Source organism: Hyperolius riggenbachi, chromosome 4 (assembly GCF_040937935.1).
Source record: "Hyperolius riggenbachi isolate aHypRig1 chromosome 4, aHypRig1.pri, whole genome shotgun sequence".
Taxonomy (NCBI): Eukaryota; Metazoa; Chordata; class Amphibia; order Anura; family Hyperoliidae; genus Hyperolius; species Hyperolius riggenbachi.
The window spans coordinates 225,406,063-225,429,102 of NC_090649.1; the positions used below are offsets into that span (position 1 = coordinate 225,406,063).

Consider the following 23,040-nt stretch of genomic DNA (forward strand, 5'->3'; position numbering starts at 1 on the left):
ATTTCTAAATGAATAATAATACTTATGCACAAATGCAAATATGATACCGTATGGCATATAAAAAGTAGGAAAACATGTTTTTATTGAATATTATGTCAGGGTTTTAAGTAGGCTGTGCTGGAACAGAGGGGACAAAATAGAGGATAGTGTGGAGGAAACTGGTATTTAAATGTTGACACTGGAATGGTACATGGGGGACACAGAGGTCTAAATAGGGACAGCAGGGCCACAGGTTGACAATAGGGAAACACCAATGGCTCAAAGGGGGTTGCAGTGTAATAATAGTTTCAGCGGTAGACAGAGGTGTCACAGAGGGGGGCACTGGAGGCACATGGGGTCAAAGTGTTCCAACTTACAAAGAGATGGATTGAAAGAGGAAACATACATTCAATATATAGTTCCTAAAACGGGGAATACTGTATATACCGTTACCCTGTGATTTTGATGGTTCACCTGCAGGATCAAGGAGATGAAGGTGAGGGAAATCATGTCACTTGTCTGGCAATGACATCCACTTTGTTGAGATGCTCCTCTAGTGCAATATTGTGTGGAAGTAGACCCCTTCTGAAATTGCTAATTATAAAGTATTGTTCCCTGGATAACATTCAGCATATCTACCATGGTCGAATGACTTTTCCTCATACACAGGCCAAAAAATAAATTTCTTCCACCCTCTTGGATAAGCCAATTTTGTCTGGTGTATTCCCATTTCTTTTATCTCTTGCCTCAGACATTTCACCACTGCTTGTGGATTTCACACATTGCTGTTGAAATTTAAAATGGCTAGTTTGGTGTGGGCTTCCATAGAGTTAAAACCACACAGTACACATGCTTAGATCTGTACTTCAGCACGTATCTATGGAAAGATTCAAGAATTCCAGTCTTGCAATAGCGAGTTAGATGACAAATATCTTTAGGCAGCTGTCTGGAATACACAATGTTTGACAAGGCATTAAATGATGGTAAATCCTTTTGAAGCCATCCCATGGCATGATGTGCCTCTCCCGTGGTCCTCATAGTTTTATGTCTTCTGGATAACTCCATCTGCCCAAATGTGCTCATTGATGATGTTCTGCAGCAATGAATGCCATCTCTAAATTTTGACTCCTCACCTCAGCACATTCTGCTACTGTAGTGAAACTGATTGAGATCAGCGCCAATCCAGGGGCATAGAATACCACCATTTCTTTTCCTGGCTGCATTAACCTTGATGATATGTACTTCTAAGTTTGCTCCATTACTGCTGTCAAGACACTTCTGAAACGCTACTTTTTTCATGGCTAAGGATGAACTGGCCTCTGTTACTTGGACTACTTTTATGTCTACTTTTTTTCTGTGTTGGTGCATCAAGAAAAGAATACAGACAATACTTGGCACTGTATCCTGGGGAATCACACTGCCTGTCACAACAAAGGTACAAGGGCTCTGTCTCACATTGTTCAATGAAGAGTGTCACTGCCAGTGTAGATCCATAGCTAGGAAGGAAGATTTTGGCTGGTGCCTGCCAGAAGAAGAACAAGGGAATACCTGCAAAACTGAAACGCTCAATAGCTTTCTTGTAGCTATCCACTGCATAACAATGCAATGGCCAGTAGTACATTATCTGTACTCTTAGCTGGCTCTCCCAAAGTTTCTGATAACGTCTATGGCTACAAATTGAAACACTGAAAGCCTTGTTCCTATCACCTGTTTCTTCCTTTTTCTGACTCCCCAAAACAGTCCTCGAAAAGGACATCTCAGCAGAATGTCCAGACAGGTTTTGAATACCAGAATTTTACATTTGCACACTATGGTCTGTTCTCTGGACAGTTCGGGACCATGGGTTCGATAACAACCCCCCACACAAAATCACTTATGCAGTCATTGGTGAAATTCAATTCCTCTGGCATATAGGCGTCATCACGTTGACATCTTCCTGATGGCTAATATAGATGGGTCTTGTTTCAACAAAGTCACTGGAGAAAAAATTCAACATTGGCAGCAAATTTTGGAAAACCTTACTCAAGGGAGTAGTGATAACAGGTATTGGCCAAGTTTTCCTATAAGCCTGGTCGATTTGTGAGCTGCTTTTCTGATGGATGACATTGCCACTTTTTTGTTCCTTGTTGTTGGATGGGGCAAACACCTACAAGTAGTTGATATAACACTATAGTCCTCCACAGTAGGCTTCACTGTGTGTTTCAGTGTCGTCTTCTGCCCACAAAGTATGTACTTCTCTGGAGAAAAATAAGCAGGGCATATGTTAAATTTGTGTGCTCTGTGGTTGGCACTAGGATCTTCTACCATCCTATGCAAGACATCCTTGTTAAACCCAGCATCAAGGAGCCACAATTGAATGTTTGATGTGTCTTTTTAGGAAAGTATGCAGTACAACATCAGGCTTGTTCTTCTGCTTGCTGTTACCAGAAGTACTCAGGGACTATATAGTGAGGTATTTCTGAAAAAAAAAACAAAAAAAAAACATGGTTAGTTAACTGCAGAGTACTGTAAAGAAACTGCACCTGGTGGCTTTGAATGCAAGTTTCAAATTGTAGAAAATGATGGGTTCCTAGTGCAAAACAAAAAGGGTTGCCACCTCATGTAGGATTACAAATTGGGAATGACGCCCATGATAAAATCCCACATTGTGGACATCGCCTAACATATGTATGTGGACACTGTTTCCACACAAAACAAAGGCAAAACAAAATACTTTCCACAAGAACCGTATACCAAGCCAATAATTCTTCCCTCCAGCACATTTGTATGAATCGGTTATACGTCTGTCCACATTATTTGTACATTAGACATCCCTGTAGCTGATTATACAACTAACGTCTATGGTGGAGCACAAATTAACCTAGCACCGGACATTGCCAGTTGCCACTCAAAGCTAAAATGACCTGCCTCAGGATATCAGAAGCTAGCACTGCTATCCAAGGAAGGTAGGGTGGGGCGATTGGTTGGAGCTGGCCACTGAGTCAATTATACATAACTGTACAATGATAAAGATCCATCCTTGAACATATTAACTATGTAAAAATGTATTGTAACTGACAAATAACTATGAAAACGACAAAAATCTGGTATGAAATTATTATAACATAAATGGTTAAAGAGATGCAAATCATTCCAGTTAAAATGCACATTTCCTGCACATTATAAGCAGCTTGGATTTGGACCAATCAAATTCAGCAGGAATCAAATCTGATTGATCCCATTCAAGGTTGCATACAATTTGCATGCAACTAAAAATTATTTGCATCTCATTGACTATCTTTAGCAATAAAATGCCAGTGCTTCAATCACATTTGGATAGGAGAGAGAATTAATTATGCCCCAACATTTATAAAAAAATAAAAATGTTTAGACAAAGGGAATTATTGGCTTCCACATTGGAAAGCGTCAGCACCATTTGTTTGTTTTGTTTTACATTTTCAGGCAGAATGATTGTGCCTAAAAGATAACAATGGCTTTTTTTTAGCCAGGCAAAGACAAGGCATCCTACATTTCAGGGCAGGTAAAAACAGAGTGCTGAAGATTAACTTGGCCACTATCGGCACAGCATGGTATTGCTTTTAAGTCTATGAGTCGAAGTTTGTGGAACAAATGGGATCTGCAATCTAAAAGATGTAATAATTCCAGCCCCACAAGTGTGAATTTATTTAAATGTGTCAACACCCAGAGGCTCTGGAAAACGTAACAGCGGAAACTAAAAATATGTAGAATGGCTAACCCCACAAGTGTTGTGTTTAAAAAAATAAACCTCTTAACAACCAGAGGTCCTGAGATAAGTGGCAGCAGCAACCATAAATATACATGGAGTATACACACCACTTGTTTTGGTAAAAAAAAAAATGTTTAAATCTGCATGCTAGACGTTATACAGTAGAAAGTAGTAAAGCAGAAAGCAGAAATATACTTGGTTGTTCCTCCAAAAGGGTTTTTAAAAAAAATATACACAAAATATGTCTTCAGTCAGAAGTTTCAGCTTCAATTATAAAGGAGGTTTCCATACCAGAACGTATTTCTTATGAATCTGTATGCAGACAGATGTCCTCCGACAGAAGGAAGAAAGCAGAAATGGCACTCTTAAGGCTGCAGACCCTCATGTCATAGCATGGGCACTAGACATTGGCTTCTGTCTTGTACACAATATCATAGGGAACAAAAATACGCCTAGAAAATTATAGTAAATGTTAAAACATTTTTGAACAAATAATAAATGGTAGTACATCTTTTAAATGGTAGTACATCTTTTAAATACAAAACACAAATATCCAATCTTAGCAATTTTCCATCCTGTAAACAAATAAGACAGTAGAGGCAAACACACGATCAAAAACTACAATCAAAAACTACAATCAAACAATAAACGCGTTGAATATCGATTGAAAGCTCTCAAGGACACGGCTCTCTCACCCTTTTGTGTTTTGGCATTTGCTAAACATTTTGATAATCATGTTACGTTTGCCACTGTAATTACTATGTCTACCAATACTGTATCATGTATGTAACAATGTCTATATTTTGTGTATATCATTTTCTGTATGGTTATGCAGTCCATGTTTGTTTCTTACTCTGTACAGCGCCACAGTATATGTTGGTGCTTTATAAATTAATAGTAAAAAAACATGCTGGTGCAGAGGAACCTCTGATAGATATCATATATACTGCAGTTGAGGAAAATGTCTACATTAGTGATGATAGCCGTACAACAATTATATTCTAGGGACAGTACCAGCAGAATTCATCATCATTACTTCACGGATATCAGTGGATTCAATGACATCTGTACAATCTGTCCAGTCCTTGATGGTTTCAATGCCATCAAGCTGGCCACTAACAATACAATCTTTTTCATTCTATCTTACTATTTCTATGTAATAGAAGGTAACTGCCTATATTATCTATTCAATATATTCACTCAGTTTACCCTTATACTACATAGATTTGGTAAAATGGGATGAATAATATTGTATAGATAGTGGCCACCTTTATAGGGATGGAAAAAAAAGATTTTTAAATAAACGTCCATAATATTTATCTTGGCAATGCATCATAACTATTTATTTGGTAGAATCGTAGTAATGGACGTACCCAGTGCATACTGGTAAAAGTTTTCATCATGGCCATCATATTTCCTGCATGACTACAGCTGTAGCTGGTTGGGATGGAAAGGGTCTTTAGGACAATGTTTTCCCAAACCTGTCCTCCGGGACCACCAACAACAGTGCATGATTTGTGGAAATCCACAGAGGTAGTTTATTCAGCTCTTCTCAGACTCTGTGAATATGTGTGGTTTTACTGCAAAGCATGCACTGTTCCCTCTAAAATCTAATCAGAAAGGCAGAAAGATAAGGCTTGGAAATGTCTCTGCATTGAAAGATGTACTGTCATCCATGGTTGCAAGGAAACCTGTATAGACAATAGCTGGCTGCAGACAGAAAAGGGCATTTTACCATCACTAAATTGAAAAAGGTCTTGTGAAGAAATGGATCGAACATCAGATTTTGGGTTTGCGAACCGGCAAACTCAGCGAACTGCAAAGACTTCAATGGGCAGGCGAACTTGAAAAACTACAAACACTGTTTCTGGCCACAAAAGTGATGGAAAAGATGTTTGAAGGGGTCTAACACCTGGAGGGGGGCATAGAGGAGTGGGATACATGCCAAAAGTCCTGGGGAAAATTACGGATTTGACGCACAGCAGGGTTATAATCCCTAAAAGGCAGAAATCCTATTGCATTCCTAAATTGGAGGCATAAAGTTCTTGAAAACATCTTGCGTGTATAGACATGGATCAGCAGGTAGTGTAAGTAGTGTACTGCTTCACACTGACAGACCAAACTCACTGTGTAACACACTGCAAACAGTTGTTTGTGTAGTGTAGTGATGGCCGTGCTGGACTGGTGCACACGATGATGAGAGTGCAGGCGATGGCGGTTTTCAAGCCCATATGGTCGGGCTGAGGTAGCTCGATGACAGAACAACAGTGACTGTCTAGCTGATCGAATTTGGTCTGTCCACAATGAAGCAACGACCAGATTATCTTGGGTGTGCCCCCTAACACACTCATATAGGTCATTGCTTCATTTTGATATGCAAGCCCCTTTACAGTGACAAAGTAAAGATCACGAAGGAGAATTGACACATGTACATGCCTTTTGTTTTGCAGCCAGAAAAATCCGCCTGGAGTCCTGGACCCTGTTGGTGGTGGCGGAGAAGGCAAGCGGCCTGCAGGCAGAGATGCTGTGTGGGGACTGACTTAGTCTTGGGGCAGGCAGTCACACGGCGTGCAGGCAGAGATGCTGTGTGTGGGGAATGACTTAGTCTTGGGGCAGGCAGTAGCCCTCCGGGATCCATGCCTCATTCATTTTGATAAAGGTGAGGTTCTGAGCACTTTTGTGACTTAGGTGACTTCTCTTCTCAGTGACAATGCCTCCAGCTGCGCTGATGGTCCTTTCTAATAGGACGCTTGAGGCAGGGCAAGCCAGAAGTTGGATGGCAAATTGTGACAGCTCTGGCCACAAATCAAGCCTGCGCACCCAGTAGTCCAGGGGTTCATCGCTGCTCAGACTTTCGATAGTTCTTTCTTTACCATTGTTAAAGCTTACATCTATTTTTTTTAAATTACTGTTTCTGCTGTCTGTGCAGTTCCTTCAACGAGAATCTGTTATGGATGGCAGGTCTGCCATCTATTCAACTGTGTGATAAACTTTCCATGGCACTTTCTCAGTACCATGGTAACCACGGGTAACTGGCCGGGAATCAGGGTTCGATTCTGGTCCGGAGTGGGAGCCTGTGAAACGGCTACCACCTTACATCCAAGGAAGGCAGCACGGCACGTAAGTCCAGACTCAGGGATGTAGTGTCAAAAAACAACATTACAGTAGGACTCTTTTGAGGCCCTGCTGTATAATGATGAGACGAATACAATTGAAATCCTTTAACGAGAATCTGTTATGGAGGGCAAGCCTGCCATTCATTCAACTGTGTAATAAACTTTCCATGGTACTGTCTCAGTACTATGGTGACCACGGGAATCAGGGTTCGATTCTGGTAAGGAGTGGGAGACACAGATGCAGTGAAAGGTATGCAGTGACTGGTATAATACAGTGTGCGGTCACACAGATGCAGTGAAAGGAATGCACTGACTGCTGATACAATAAAATGTGCAGTCACAGAGATGCAGTGAAAGGTATGCACTGACTGCTGGTATAATACAATGTGCAGTCACAGAGATACAGTGAAAGGTATGCACTGACTGCTGGTATAATACAATGTGCAGTCACAGAGATGTAGTGAAAGGTATGCACTGACTGCTGGTATAATACAATGTGCAGTCACAGAGATGCAGTGAAAGGTATGCACTGACTGCTGGTATAATACAATGTGCAGTCACAGAGATGCAGTGAAAGGTATGCACTGACTGCTGGTATAATAAAATGTGCAGTCACAGAGATGCAGTGAAAGGTATGCACTGGCTGTTAGTATAATACAATGTGCAGTTACAGAGATGCAGTGAAAGGTATGCACTGGCTGCTGGTATAATACAACGTGCAGTCACACAGATGCTGTGAAAGGTATGCACTGGCTGCGGGTATAATACAATGTGTAGTCACACAGATGCTGTGAAAGGTATGCACAGACTGTGCTGGGCTTGGCACAGTACAGCAAGGGCCAACTGCAACAGACAGGGCTGTATATGCAGTGTCAGTGGCACACACACACAAAAAAAAGACACATCCCAAGAACATTAGCACTCAAAAGAGCTTTTTTGTGGTGCTTCTTTAGCAACAAATATCAGCAAGGCGCTTTCCCTATCTCTCCAGAAACCTCTCCACAGACAGAGTGAGAAAATTGCTGACACAGCAGCGTTTTTATAGGGGGGTGGGGGGCGGGGGTCCAGGAGGGAGTGTAGAGGGTCAAAGTTTAGCCCAATGATGTGGTATAGGGCGGATCGAACTCGCTATGAGTTCATAGTCCGCCGCGAACGCGAACCCGCGGGGTTTGAGCGAACAAGTTCGCCAGTGAACTGTTCGGGCCATCTCTAGTCTTATGTAGTAATGATATATATACTCTAGTAAATTTTAAATTAAGATTTAGATGCACTTTAATTCTCTATGGAGTATAAATTAATTTTAAGCAAATAAGGAGGTACCGAACAGATCACAAAAATTAAAGATTTCTCTTATTTTAAGAAAATTATCAGCCATAGTTGTTTATTTACCACAAAAAAGAGAGAATGACTAGCACTTCAGCCTTATAGATGACCAGAGCAAAAAATATTAATAACTTCCATAGGCTCACATACACTGTGCAACCGCCAAATCACAACTTCCCATCATCAAAGAATAATAGAGAAGGCGGGCACCAGTGCTCGTGTTGCCATAAATAAGTTTATTGGCAGCAGATGATAAAAACCAGAGGCCCCCGATGGAGAGCGCTCCCCCCTACCTGACAGCTGTTTCACAACATACATTGTCTCATCAGAGGTGTTTGTGGGGGTGCCTCTTCTCCTTCTCCTGTATGGGACTATGTATTAGAATATGGGGTAGGTTACTGTATTGTATAGTGCATGCTCCCCTGATCGTCTGCACTAGTTTCTGTGCTCTATGTGAAATGATAGTGGTGGTTGTGCTGCTAGATGTTTTCCTCCACTTGCACTCTGGCCTCCTTATGCCTGATTATAATACGTGAGATTACTTTCTTCTTGGGGCGATGTGTGCGTAGTTGGTTGCCATGGGGACCCTGTGGGTGGAGTGAATTGGGCCGCTTTTGAGATCGGATATGCCGCTATTAATCTTTGATAGTTGTTTATTTAGTATTGCATATTTCTAAATAATTTAGCTTTAGTGCTGTAGAAAGCATTTTATGCAATAGCCTATGTAACTGATTTGGGGCCTGATGCACTACACCGCAGTACAATTGCTGTGTACAGAGTGTTTTACCGCTTGTTAACATAGCAATGTGCAGGTTGACCTGGTAACGCCCACGGTGCTAAAAGGTTAACATGTGGTTCTTTCCTGACGTTAGTAATGGCCAAATTACCATTTACTCCCTGCACATGGCAATTTTACTGCAATGTAGTGCATCAGGCCTTTTATCAGGCAAGCATTTGTCAGCTTGTGAAAATGTTATTTTACTTTTCTGCAATATTAATGACTCCTTGATGTGCCATAAGCTACAGTGAAAACTGAATGGTTTCATATTTTTTTGAGTGTCTAGGGAAACTATTAATACAGTTTTAATGGAATGTCTGTTGCCAGTGGCCAAGATTGATAGGTGGAGGGATTTTATTTCAGTTTTCCAAAGAAAGTTATTTTGAAGGAGTTCCACTGTGTCTCATCCTTTGTCAGTTGCAGATGCCTCTGGGTAGGATATCCCTTTTAAAGGACATATTGAGTACTTTATTTTTAACTTTATTTTATTTAACAATGAGAAAAAAAAGACTATTTCCAATAATAATATTAATTGTGCTTTTAAATGGAAATAAAAAAATGCATTTCTTAAGCAGAAATTGATCTTCCTGAACTCATGACATATGGTAGGACATGAGATAAACCTAGAGACAGTACAGACTAATAAATGATTACATATTATGGTAAAACCATCATGAAGAGATGCCCCTAGGCAGGTAACTTCTGTTGAATTATTATTCAAATATCTACAAGACTTGACAGATTAAGAATCTGAATGTGCCACATATGAGGCAATTTTTTTTCTGGAAAATACAGCATCAAATATCAAACTACTAATTATTTCAATAAACTTTATAAAACTATGCAGTCACCCTTTTCAATTGGGTTTGACTTTTCTTGCCTCAAAACGGAGAGTCACACTGGAGCAGCTCTCCTGGCTGCTCTTAACAAACAGGTGGATCAGTGGCTGACCCCGCACCAAATGCACATCGGCAACATGATGTGTGACAATGGCAGCAGTTTAATTTCCGCTTTGAATTTGTGAAAGTTGACACATGTTCCCTGCATGGCACATGTGCTGAATCTAGTCATTCAAAGATTTGTGTCTAAGTACCCAGGCTTACAGGACGTCCTGAAGCAGGCCAGGAAGTTGTGTGGGCATTTCAGACGGTCTTACACGGCCATGGCACGCTTTGTGGACGTTCAGCGGAGAAACAACTTGCTGGTGAGATGCTTGATTTGTGATAGCCCGACTCGCTGGAATTCGACCATGGTCATGTTTGACCGCCTGCTAAAACAGGAGAAAGCCATCACCCAGTATCTCTACAACTACAGTAGAAGGACACAGTCTGGGGAAATGGAGATGTTCTGGCCCAAGAACTGGACACTCATGCGAAATGCCTGTAGGCTCATGCGGCAGTTTGAGGAGGTGACAAACATGGTGAGTTGCAGTGAAGGCGCCATCAGCGGCTTGATCCCCTATGCTTTTTTCCAGGAGCGTGCCATGCGTAGAGTGGTGGATCAAGCTGTGGAGGAGCATGAAGAGGAACAGGAGGAAGAGTTGTGGGATCAATTCTTGTCAGAACCAGATGTTTCCTAAACACCTGCGGCAGCACAGAGGGGGGAGGAGGAGGAAGAGTCGTGTGGGGAAGAGGAGTCAGATGATGAGGAAGGTGTTTTTTTGGAGGAGGCAGCAGAAGAACAACCACAGCAGGTGTCGCAGGGGGCTTGTGCTGCTCAACTTTCCCGTGGTATTGTTCGTGGCTGGGAGGAGGACTTACCTGACGTCACTAAGGAAGAGCAAGAGGAGATGGATAGTACGTCTGGATCCAAATTTGTCCAGATGGCGTCTTTCATGCTTTCCAGCATGTTGAGGGACCCCTGTATAAAAAAAAAACTCAAGGGGAATGAGCTGTACTGGGTGGCCACGCTACTAGACCCTCGGTATAGGCACAAAGTGGTGGACATGTTACCAACTCACCTGAAGGCAGAAAGGATGCAGCACATGCAGAACAAGCTGGCAGCTATAATTTACAGTGCGTTTAAGGGTGATGTCACAGCACAACAGAATAAAGGTACCACTGACAGTAATCCTCCTCCCATGTCCACGCAGGCAAGGACAGGAAGCTCCAGCGATCTCATGGTGATGCTGGACATGCGGACATTCTTTAGTCCAAAGCCTCGCATTAGCCCTTCCGGATCCACCCGCCTCCACCAATGCCTGGACCTGCAGGTAGCTGACTACCTGGCCTTAAGTGTGGTTGTAGACACTGTGAGCAGGGATGAACCCTTAGACTACTGGGTGCGCAGGCTTGACCTGTGGCCAGAGCTGTCACAATTTGACATCCAACGTCTGTCTTGCCCTGCCTCAAGCGTCCTGTCAGAAAGGACCTTCAGTGCAGCTGGAGGCATTGTCACTGAGAAGAGAAGTCACCTAAGTCACAAAAGTGTTCAGTACCTCCCCTTTATCAAAATGAATGAGGCATGGATCCCAATAGGCTACTGCCCGCCCAAAAACTAAGTCAGTCCCCACACACAGCATCTCTGCCTGCACACCATGTGACTGCCTGCCCCATGACTAAGTCACTCCACACAGCATCTCCACCACCAACAAGGTCCAGGACTCCAGGCAGATTCCTGAATTTTTAAGGCCGCTATAATAATTTTTCTGGTGCGTGTACATGCCTGCCTAATTTTTCTGGCTGCACTGCAGCAACAACACAAAAGGCATGTACATGTGTCAATTCCCCTTCGTGATTGTTACCTTGCCGTGGTGAAGGGGCTTGCGTATCACAATGAAGCAATGACCGCTGGCTATATGAGTGTCTCGGGGGGGGGGGGGGAGGGGCACACCCAAGATAATAAGGTCGTTGCTTCATTGTGGACATTGTGGACAGACCAAATTCGATCAGCTGGACACTCAGTCACTGTTGTTCTGTCATTCAGCTACCTCAGCCCGACCATATGGGCTTGAAAACTGCCATCGCCTGCACTCTGGCCATGGTGCGCACCAGTTGCGTTACACAGTGAGTTTGGTGTGTCAGTGTGAAGCAGTACTCTAATTACACTCCCTGCACAATTTTCGAATTTATTTGATTAGCCGCACCCAGGCTATGCATATATATAGGTTAGGATTTAGTTAGTGTTAGGCCCCTCCCATGGAGGATCGACTTCTTCGCAGTGGGAGGGACGAGTACTTAATAGGTTGCATGCAAGCTGTTACAGGAAACTAACATCCTCCTCCAGTGGTAGACAGGTCATGTGTATGCTCGGTGTGTATTATATCCCACAAGTGAGGCTTGCACTCTTTTGCAGGTAGGCACTTGCCTGTTTTTAAATAGCGCTGTTCATTTCCTTGCTATGTACTAATTTATTTCGTTTCTGGTCAGCTGCTCCCACTTAACAGCCATGCTTTTGGTGTATATGCAGAGCTTCTGTTTGGGTTCAAGGTGCGTTTGTAGTTTCTGGGGGGGCTCAGCGCACCTCTGATTGGAGGCCATTCGGAGGCGGCCTGGTGTTGCGCTGATCCACCTTTTGCGCAATTTTCTATTTTATTTGATTAGCCTTTTGCAGGTAGGCACTTGCCTGTTTTTAAGTAGCGTTGTTCATTTCCTTGCTATGTACTAATCACTATTGTGCAGTGACGGTTGGCTATAATTAGGGATGATCGGAAAGAGCAAATTCCGTTCTGCCGGAATTCGTGGATTCTGCCAGCGCTGAATTCCGTCGCTATGAAAATCCCACCGGATTTTTGCGGAAATCCAGATTCCGACGGAAAAATTAAAATAATCGCAAATATTAACTATTAACTGTTCCCTTAATCCTTTTTCTCCTTCCTCCTCCCCTCCTCACTCCTCTCGGAGGGAGGAGAGTCTCATCTTCCAGGGAATTGTAGGATTTCAAAAGCCAGCTTACATACCTTGGTCGGGAATTGAACCCAGGTCTAGTGCTTGGTATGCTTGGTAGGTAACTCTCTTCACCACTATACCACCACCAACACTACATGCTGAAGCCAGCCTAGCATGTACCATTATGATACATCCAAGAGAAAAATGAGCTTGCTTAGGGATTTGTAGGATGTCAAAAACCAACTCACATACATTGGCCAGGCCCAGGAATTGAACTATCCTAACCATTATACCACCAACACAACACACTACAATGCTACATGCTGAAGCCAGCCTTGCATGTACCATTGTGATATATCCAAGAGAAAAATGAGCTTGCTTAGGGAATTGTAGGATTTCAAAAGCCAGCTTACATACATTGGCCAGGAATTGAACCCAAGTCTAGTGCTCGGTAGGCTGCTATCCTAACCATTATACCACCAACACAACACACTACAATGCTACATGCTGAAGCCAGCCTAGCATGTACCATTGTGATATGTCCAAGAGAAAAATGAGCTTGCTTAGGGAATTGTAGGATTTCAAAAGCCAGCTTACATACATTGGCCGGGAATTGAACACAAGTCTAGTGCTCGGTAGGCTGCTATCCTAACCATTATACCACCAACACTACATGCTGAAACTTCTTGGAGCAGACTTACTTCCTCCCTCCAAAAGACACACATACATCCCCATAAAATCATTCAACAGCAACTGCATGCACAGTCTTTGTGGTGCACAGTCTCTGTGGCAGAATTGGTTAGCGCGTTTGGCTGTTAACTGCAAGGTTGGTGGTTCAAGCCAGGCATGGCCTTGCCTTTTGTGTTCAACAGATGTCCGAAGAGAACCCCAGATAGCAATGTAGATTCATCTCTCTCTCTAGTAGGGATGGTCACCGCTTTCCGCGGAATTGTATTTTCTACAATTTTAGGCGGAAATTGGTCATTCCATTACGTTTGGTCGGAACGGAATTGCTTTTTCAATCTGGCGGAATTCCGAAATTGCCTGTGAAATTCTGCCGGTATCCGTTGATGGTTTAAAGCTGAAAATTCAGTTCAATGGCATCAAGTCCTAGAGAGAGAGTGAGAGAGAGCTCATTTTTCTCTTGGATATATCACAATGGTACATGCTAGGCTGGCTTCAGCATATAGCATTGTAGTGTGTTGTGTTGGTGGTATAATGGTTAGGATAGCAGCCTACCGAGCACTAGACCTGGGTTCAATTCCCAGCCAATGTGTGTAAGCTGGCTTTTGAAATCCTACAATTCCCTAAGCAAGCTAATTTTTCTCTTGGATATATCACAATGGTACATGCTAGGCTGGCTTCAGCATGTAGCATTGTAGTGTGTTGTGTTGGTGGTATAATGGTTAGGATAGCAGCCTACAGAGCGGTAGGCCTGGGTTCAATTTCTGGGCCTGGCCCAATGTATGTGAGTTGGCTTGTGAAATCTTACAATTCCCTAAGAAAGCTCATTTTTCTCTTGGATATATCATAATGGTACATGCTAGGCTGGCTTCAGCATGTAGTAGTGGTGGTGGTATAGTGGTGAAGAGAGCTACCTACCAAGCATACCAAGCACTAGACCTGGGTTCAATTCCTGGCCAAGGTATGTAAGCTGGCTTTTGAAATCCTACAATTCCCTGGAAGACGAGACCCTCCTCCCTCCGGGGGGAGGGGGGTGGGAGGAAGGGAGGAGGGAGGAAATCAAGTAGAAATTCTTCTTATTAGGCAGAAAACAGTTCGGGGGGGAAAAAAATTGAATTCTGTAAAATTCCGCGGAATTTTATATTGTTCCACGGAAATTCCGATTTAGGGCTACAGCAATTCCGTTCCTTCGCATCGGAACCGGAATCACCAAATTCCATCCGAAATCTCGGAATTTATAATTCCGCTGAATGCAGCGACCATCCCTAGCTATAATGGTGACACAGCCACACTACATTGTATATGGGGGTGTTGTTGTAATACTACAAAACACACCACACGACAAAAAGCTACAACAAATAAGTACAGCAGGGTCAATGATACTGTCAGCCCTCAAAAGGACTTTTGTAGTGAAACTGGGGAGGGGATGGGGTGGACTAGCTGGTAAACTGCAAGTTGCAGAGCACCTAGAAAGCAGCTATACAGCACAATATCAAACAACAGCCTATCTCTCATTGGCTATCTGCAGCAGCAGCACCTCTCCCTACACTGACTGATGCAGAATAAAAAAGTGTGTGTGTGTGTGTGTGTGTGTGTGGGGGGGGGGGGGGGGGGGGGGAGTGGCCTGGGTGGTGATCATGTCTGATTGGCCGTTCTATCCCACCTCACTTCAGGGTAAAGGGTCAAAAAATGGCACTATGGAAAATGAATTCTTATTTTGAATCTTTTTTTTTCTCTCTTTTTGAAACATTCTGCCAAACTCATAGACTCATGTCCTGTTAGTCAGAACATAGTTACATAGTTAGGTTGAAAAAAAAAAAAAAAAAAAGACAGCCATCCATTGAGGTCAACCAGAAAATATGGTACACTAGCCTGTACTCTCACATATCCTCCGTTGATTCAGAGAAAGGTGAAAAAGTTTGCAAGGCTTGGTCCAATTAGCTGTAAAAGGAAAAAACCCTTCTGGTAATCAGATGAAATCCCTGGTTCAAAACTGCTGGGAACTACATAGTATCGATCCGGCGGGGTATCGGACTGGTTGGATCTTATCAATCGAGCCATCAGGCTCGATTGATAAGCCTCCATCCTGTCCGTGTATGCCCAGCATTAGGCTTCTTTTTTCCAGACCAAATAAGCCCAGTTTATCTAACCTTTCCTGGTAAATGAGACCTTCCATTCCTCTGATCACTTTTGTTGCTCTTCTCTGCAACTGCTCTAAAACTGCAATTGTCCCCCCTGAAATGCAATGCCCAGAACTGTATTCCAGATAGCAGATGTAGCCTTACAAGCGAGAAGAACAGGGGCAGTAATATGCCAGTATCCTGAGTTTTTATTCCCCTTTTAATGCATCTCAAAATTGTATTTATATCCCATTTATTTTGTATGGTTTCATACGGTATGACCAAGACTTTACATTTTTCAACATTTATATCTCGGTGGGAGTCCCCCAAGGCTCAGTCCTTGGCTGTTCTCCCTATACACATCCTCCATTGGCAAGGTTGTTCTCCCTATACACATCCTCCATTGGCAAGGTTATCGCCTCCATGGGTATTAACTATCATCTGTATGCAGATGACACCCAGGTCTACCACCACACCCCTGATTTATCTACCACTATCATGGACGAGGTCTCCTCCTGCCTATCAGCCATCTTCTCCTGGATGTCCACTAGGTTCCAGAAAAGGAATTTATGATCTTCCAACCCCGGCCATCTCTGAACTGCCCAGATGTGCACGTCACTGTTAACCACACTACCATTCGCATTACCTCTCAAGCCTGCTGTCTGGGTGTCACCCTGGATTCCGCACTCTCCTTCACTCCCCACATCAAAAACCTCACAAAATCCTGCAACTTTCACGTCCATAACATCTGCAAGAACCACCCTTTCCTGACCTCTGCCACCATCAAACTCCTCATCCATGCCCTCATAATTTCCTGCCTTGACTACTGCAATGCCCTTCTGCAGTGTTCTCCCCAGGCTCTTTTAGCCGGGTGCTCCACCCGGCTAGATTTGGTGACCACCCGGCTGTCATCGGCTCACCTCCTAACCTCCTCCTATGTTGTAAGCAGAGTTGCCCTGCATTTTCATCTCGACCCACCCGGCTACTTTTTCATGCCACCCGGCTACTATTTCATGCCACCCGGCTGGAAAAAAATTCTGGGGAGAACACTGCTTCTGTCTGGTCTCCCTATGTCCAGAATTGCCCCGCTGCAATCCATCATAAAATGCAGCAGCCAGAATTATCCACTCCGTCCCCCCATCATTCCACCACGGTGGTTCCCCTCTGTGAATCTCTCCACTGGCTTCCTATCCAGTCCAGAATCAGATTGAAGATACTGTGTCTGACCTACAAAACCTGTGAAACCTAAATTTCCGATCTTACTCAGAGTTACACACCTAGCCGCACACTCCGCTCCTCCAATGAACTTCGCCCGACCGCCCCCCGCATCACCCAGACCCATGCACGCCTCCAGAAATTCTCCTGGTCTCTAAGCTGATCACCTCCTCTCATGCTCGCATCCAGGACTTCACACAAGCATCATCCCCCATCTGGAACTCTCTTCACACAGCCTGTACATCATGCTCCAAACCTGGACATCTTCAAATGCACTCTTAAAACAAATATGTTCAGACAAGCTTATAACAATTTATAGCCCCCCCCCCCCCCCCCCCGACCCCCATGTCTACTTACCTAGTGTGTCCTCCCACTACCGTTTAGATTGTAAGCTCGCAAGAGCAGGGTCACCCTCCTAATGTTTATTGTTTTTTGTTGCAATACGTGTGCTGCTGTATATTTTTGGGTTGTACCCATGTTCCCCTTGTCGTCTTATTGTGCTTTGTAAAGTGCTGCGGAATATACTGGCTCTACATAAATAATAATAATAATAGACTGTATTGAAGTGTGCAAGGTCCAAGTATATCACATTGCCAACGTCCACATTAGTATTCACTGCCTCATAAAAGCTGCTGAGCATGTTAGTCAAACAAGACCTGTCCTTTGTAAACCCCCATTAATGCAGAAAAATTAGATTAGTCTTTATGAAGTCTTGTATAGCATTGTTCTAATTTATTTTTATTTTATTTTTTTTGAGGGGGGGGTTGTTGTTTTTTCTTGTTGTGACATTCTATCAGCGTTGGAGATTTGTCCTTTCAATGAAAATATTATTTTAGTTTTCTTAAAATAATATTTTCCATACCTGAAAAGAGATGTTTAAGATCCAGCCTGGTGTTAGGGCAGAAGGACAGGCCACAGAAGTGAACAGATAGTTTTTTCCATCACCATCTTCCGCAGTGCTTTACACGGTACATGTCATGTCACTAACTGTCCCCTCAGAAGGGCTCACAATCTAATCCCTACCATAGTGTAATGTCCATTCTAATCTGGCGTCAATTTTAGGGAGAAGTCACTTAACTTATCTGTATGTTTTGAGGATGAAGAGGAAAACAAGAATGCCCAGAGGAAACCCACATAGAGTTTGTGGGCAGAAAGATTGAACATTGCTGAATTGTCATCCCTCCATTGTGAGTATTCTCTATGTGTTAAGAAAGGATATCCTTGGCCAGACACCGAAGTCACAGGTAATAGAATATACAGTATAAGGTTGGAGTTTTTCATCCTTTTGATTGTATTTATAAAATGTCTTCCTGGTTAAGGCTGTGCAGTCTATTTTTGCTTTCTTTTAATGGTTGGTATTGTGCACTATAAAGCAATCTATCATTTACCACAGTGAATGGGGTTCGTTTTATATTGCATAGCAACACTGGCCACAATGCCGCAAAATAGCAGGTTGCTGTCTGCACAAGTTGTGTTGAAGTGAATTACTAATTCCTATCTGACACTAATACATCTGCAAATACTATAGCCAGGGCCGCGCCTGGGCGGGTGCTGCGGGTGCATTGCACCCAGGCGCCTGTCTCCAACAGGTGCCGCCCACCCGCCGCTCACCCCCTCTGGCCGCCCCTCCCTCTCCCTCCCTCCCTCTAGCTGCCGCTTCGCCGCATCAGACCTCGATCAGGCGGCGACCAATAGTGCGGGCGCTAGGAACTAGCGCACCGCACTGATATGCGGAAGTGACATCACTTCCACATATAGAGTGGGTGCGTCCGGCGCCCGCTCTTACTGGTCGGGTCGCTGCTGATCCTGAGGTCTGACTAGTGACTACACTGCAAGGTGAGGGGGAGTGGCAGCGGCTAGAGGGCTCCCTGTCACTCACTGCCTAAATGGGGGTCCCTGTCACTCACTAGCTATACGGGGGTTCCTGTCACTCACTGCCTAAACGGGGGTCCCTGTCACTCACTGCCTAAGGGGGTCCCTGTCACTCACTGCCTAAAGGGGGTCCCTGTCACTCACTGCCTAAACGGGGGTCCCTGTCACTCACTGCCTAAACGGGGGTCCCTGTCACTACCTAAAGGGCTCCCTGTCACTACCTAAAGGGCTCCCTGTCACTCACTGCCTAAAGGGGTCCCTGGCACTCACTGCCTAAGCGGGGCTCCCTGTCACTCACTACCTAAAGGGGGTCCCTGTCACTCACTACCTAAAGGGGTCCCTGTCACTCACTACCTAAAGGGGTCCCTGTCACTACCTTAAAGGGGTCCCTGTCACTACCTTAAAGGGGTCCCTGTCACTACCTTAAAGGGGTCCCTGTCACTACCTAAAGGGGTCCCTGTCACTCACTACCTAAAGGGGTCCCTGTCACTCACTACCTAAACGTGGCTCCCTGTCGCTCACTACCTAAAGGGGGTCCAGGCTGGCTACATATACTGGGGACACTGGCTGTTTGTCATTATGTGCATTTACTGGTGAAAAGCTGTCTCTTATTATGTGCATTTGCTGGTGAAAAGCTGTCTCTTATTATGTGCATTTGTGTAATGATCCGCTCAGCTGGCTGCACAGGCAGACAGCTGTTTGACCATTCCTCTAGTCTGTTGGCTGCAGGTCTCTGGAAGAGAGACCTGTCTTTCCTTTGCAAGTTTCTGATCTGCTTTGCTGCTGGGGAATTTGCATACATTGGTTATGCAAATCACCTAGCTGTCTCCATTGTAGGCTGGCAGTATAAAAGCCATGATTTCCCAGAGTCCTTTGCTGGTCATCCCTTCAGGGTTTGTTGAAACACTCCTAGAGTGTCAGTCATGCTATTTCTTGTCAAAGTTATCTTAGAGTAATTCTTGGGACTGCACTAGGCAGTTTCCCTAGTGCAGTTAGATTGTTATCTGTTTTGTCTGTATTGCCTCTCTGCTGCGATTTTCCTGTCGCCAACGGTGGGCATCAGGAAATCGTCCTGTCTGTCTGGGGGTGCTAACCAGAGCAGCGGTTGCTACTGGTAGCCCCTTCTGTTCATCTTGCTTGGATCGCACTAGCCTCTAGCGGTAGGGGCTGTGGATCCTTCTGATCTGCGTTCTTGGAGTATAGCTGGAGCAGCGGTTGCTACCTGCTATCTCATCTGTCTGTCTTGCTTGGATCGCACTAGCCCCTAGCGGTAGCGGCTGTGGATCCTTCTGATCTGCCTTCTTGTCCCTGTACTTGGATCGCACTCGCTCTGGCGGAAAGAGCAGTGGATCCTGCTAAGCTCTGTTGTCATACTTGGATCGCACTTGCTCTGGCGGAAAGAGCAGTGGATCTTATCTGACCTATACCTGTTTTCTGTTGATCTGTCTGTCTTGTCTGATACGAACGCTTGCTGTAGGCTTGGTGAGGTAACCGTTAAGCAAGCGCTCGCGTTCTCTGTTTCGTGTTTGTCTGTCGGTGGTTAGTTAGCGGTGCTTGTCTGTTGCGTGCGGAGATCGCTCTGTAAACGCGTTCGCTGTTATTTTCATTATTTTCTCATTGTCGTTTGCTGTGCCTTTGCTACTCTTGAGTTCTGTTCTGATCAGTCTTGTCATTTCTGGTGATCGCCTTTCTCGCGATCGCGTTCTTGCTTTTGTTTCTGCTGATGTGTGTTCACCGTCGTAGGGTCTCGACTAGATTGGTGAACACACATTCATCCTGTATCTGTGCTCTCTCTCTTTAAGGGCTGTTCAGCCCCGCATTGTCTTTGATCTGTACGATTCCCATCTGGCATTTGTGGCTGTGCAGAGGCTGTGCTCGTCTGCACTCCACAGCGCCATCTGCCGGTGGGAATTGCCCTCTGCTGGTGCATTGCCTGGGTTCACCCAATTATACGCTTGTGGAGGGTTTTCGCTGTGTCAGTGCGCATCTTGTGCGCTGACCGCGAAAACGATTCCGCAAACGTTACAATGCGTTACAGCGCAATGGGAAAAATACAGGCAGCCCACCTCACGCTTGGGCTTGGCGGGGGGAGGAGCCGACGACAGAGAGCGAGAGTAGGGTGGCCGCAGGCAGCCATAAATACGCAGTGTGTGACTGCGTCGCACTCGCAGAGCCTCTCAGCCTGAGTCAGTCCAGAGACTAGTAGACTCGCACGCAGCCAAAGCCAGCCAGGAGCAAGCCCATGGAAGAGGGGTAGGAATGGGCAATCACATGCATGCGTAAAGAGGTGGAAGGTGTGGGTGTGATTAGGCAGGACATGGGTGTGGTTATGTGGTTGGGCGCGGTTAATTTAGCCACTCATATACTGTAGGTGCCAGAGAAAATCTTGCACCCAGGTGCCAGCACCCCAGGCTTACCCCTGACTATAGCCTAATCTACGCCATTTTCTTTTGTTTTCGTGGAGGATTTCATTTACCTATTTGCAGTTGTACATGTGTTTGTAGGTGTGATATTATGCCCATTGTGATGACTACAATGGCTAGGTAGAAATACTAGTGTATAAATGTCAATCTTAAATGTGGTTTATACCTAAAGCAAAACTGAAGTGTCAGGTTTGATACTTATCTAAGTGGAGGGAAGGCTGTGTACACCATAGAGCATTCTCAGTCATTTCTTTCGTTCCTGCACTGTGTCCATGCTTAGGCCTTCAGTACTCCTCAGTCAGCCTTTGGAACCAGGAGCAGAACATGAGACCCTGCAAGTGATGCAGCCAAAGGGGGGCCCAGAAATCACAGTGGGCCCTGTGGGGGGTTAAGTTTTTTCCCTGTCCTGAGAGACAACTAAGGGCATGTAGAGAAAAAAAAACTTCTGCTCCCTTTACAATTGTTCTAATGACTGCCTCTGCTCAGCCACTGATAACGAATCATGCAAAGTTTTGTAGACAAAGATTTGTATACATTCCCTATTCAGTGTTCGGCAGGGTCTTATGTACAACGCCCAGCCCCCAACCTCTCTACCTCTCCCCAAGTGCTCTGTACTGTAGTGATGCTGGAGAAGTCTGCAAACCCACTTTTGCTCCATCAGAGATAGACAGAGTCAGTGTAATAAGGTGATGGTGGGAGCACACTCGTATGTCAGTTTTCTGTATACCATGTGAGAGTCTGTATGTATGAAAACATGCACATTTTATCACAGAAGCTAATGTTATTGATAGAGAAAATGTGTGCAGTGCTTCACTGCTTTCTGTTTTTATCTGAATGGGGAAAACACATTCAAGTGTGCACTAACTAATTGAATAACATTGGTTCTCAGTTTACTTGTGCAGAAAGCGAGAAGGAGATGGGGCGCCATTCAAAACACTCGCGGGGGGCCCAGTGATTTCTAGTTAACCCTTGTTTAGAACTACTTGCGTCTCCAGACACATATGCACTGTGCATGTGGGAGCCGGGACTTGCGCATACTCAGTATAGATGTACTTATCTTCTGAACTACTCAGGAATGCAAGTAGTTCTGAAGGCTGCACTAGGAGGGCCATTTCGACTTAGCAGGTTGAAAAAATTAAAACCAGGGAGAGCACAGGAACAACGGGATGGACTGAGGTCCAGGAAGGCTCTATGGCATACATGTCAAACTCTGACCAGCAGAACCATCAAATTTGGCCTGCTAGTGGTTTCCCAACCTTGCATTATGATTGGCCCACTCTGGACCACCAGGGAAGCCTTATTTCACCAGTGAATCCATGTGGGAGAGGAACGAGAAGAGCACTAGACACCAGAGAACTGTAAAGGAGGAGGGCGGGTCACTATAAACCAAGAGACTGTTTAGAAGTGCAAGGAGGGACCACTGGACACCAGGGAACTATATAGGGTAGTGAGGGGGGCACTAGAATCCAGAAAACTGTAAAGGGAAAGGGAGGGGACACTAGACAACAGGGAACTGTATAGGGGAGGGAGGAGGAATTAGACACCAGGGAACTGTATAGGGGAGGGAGAAGTGCCACTAGACACCATAAAACTGTACAGAGGAGGAAGAGGGGACCACTAGACACCTGTGAACTGTATAGGGGAGGCAGGGGGCCCCTAGACACCAGGGAACTGTATATGGGAGGGTCCACTAGACACCAGGAAACTGGATAAGGGTGGGAGGTACCCACTAGACATTGAGGTGTGCCAGCGACTTAGTCCCACTGTTTAATTTCGGCTCATTTTGTATTTGAGTGTGACTCCCCTGCTCTATGGTATCCAGAGACATTCATCTACTTAGGTATGTATCAAACCTAAAGTGAAGATCCTCACTTCAGGTTACCTTTAAAGCCATCGTACACAGTAAGTAACTCTTTTGAAGGTACTAAACTGAACAATAACAGGTCCTGAACTGATGTTACTCCATTCTTCATGTG

General features: G+C 44.6%; 1 protein-coding gene across 4 annotated transcripts in view; it reads right to left on the reverse strand.

Moving 5' to 3' along the window:
* Positions 1–23,040, reverse strand: part of HMGCLL1 (3-hydroxy-3-methylglutaryl-CoA lyase like 1) — a 296,565-nt gene that overhangs the window by 221,623 nt on the left and 51,902 nt on the right. For 3 of the 4 annotated variants that reach the window (XM_068281395.1, XM_068281396.1, XM_068281391.1), the window contains exons 2-3: positions 3,998–4,158; positions 433–2,437 (exon numbers count right to left, since the gene is read on the reverse strand). The gene's annotated coding sequence lies outside the window, so the exon portion shown is untranslated. The remainder of the gene's footprint in view (positions 1–432; positions 2,438–3,997; positions 4,159–23,040) is intronic. The other variant, XM_068281393.1, reaches the window with a different exon arrangement.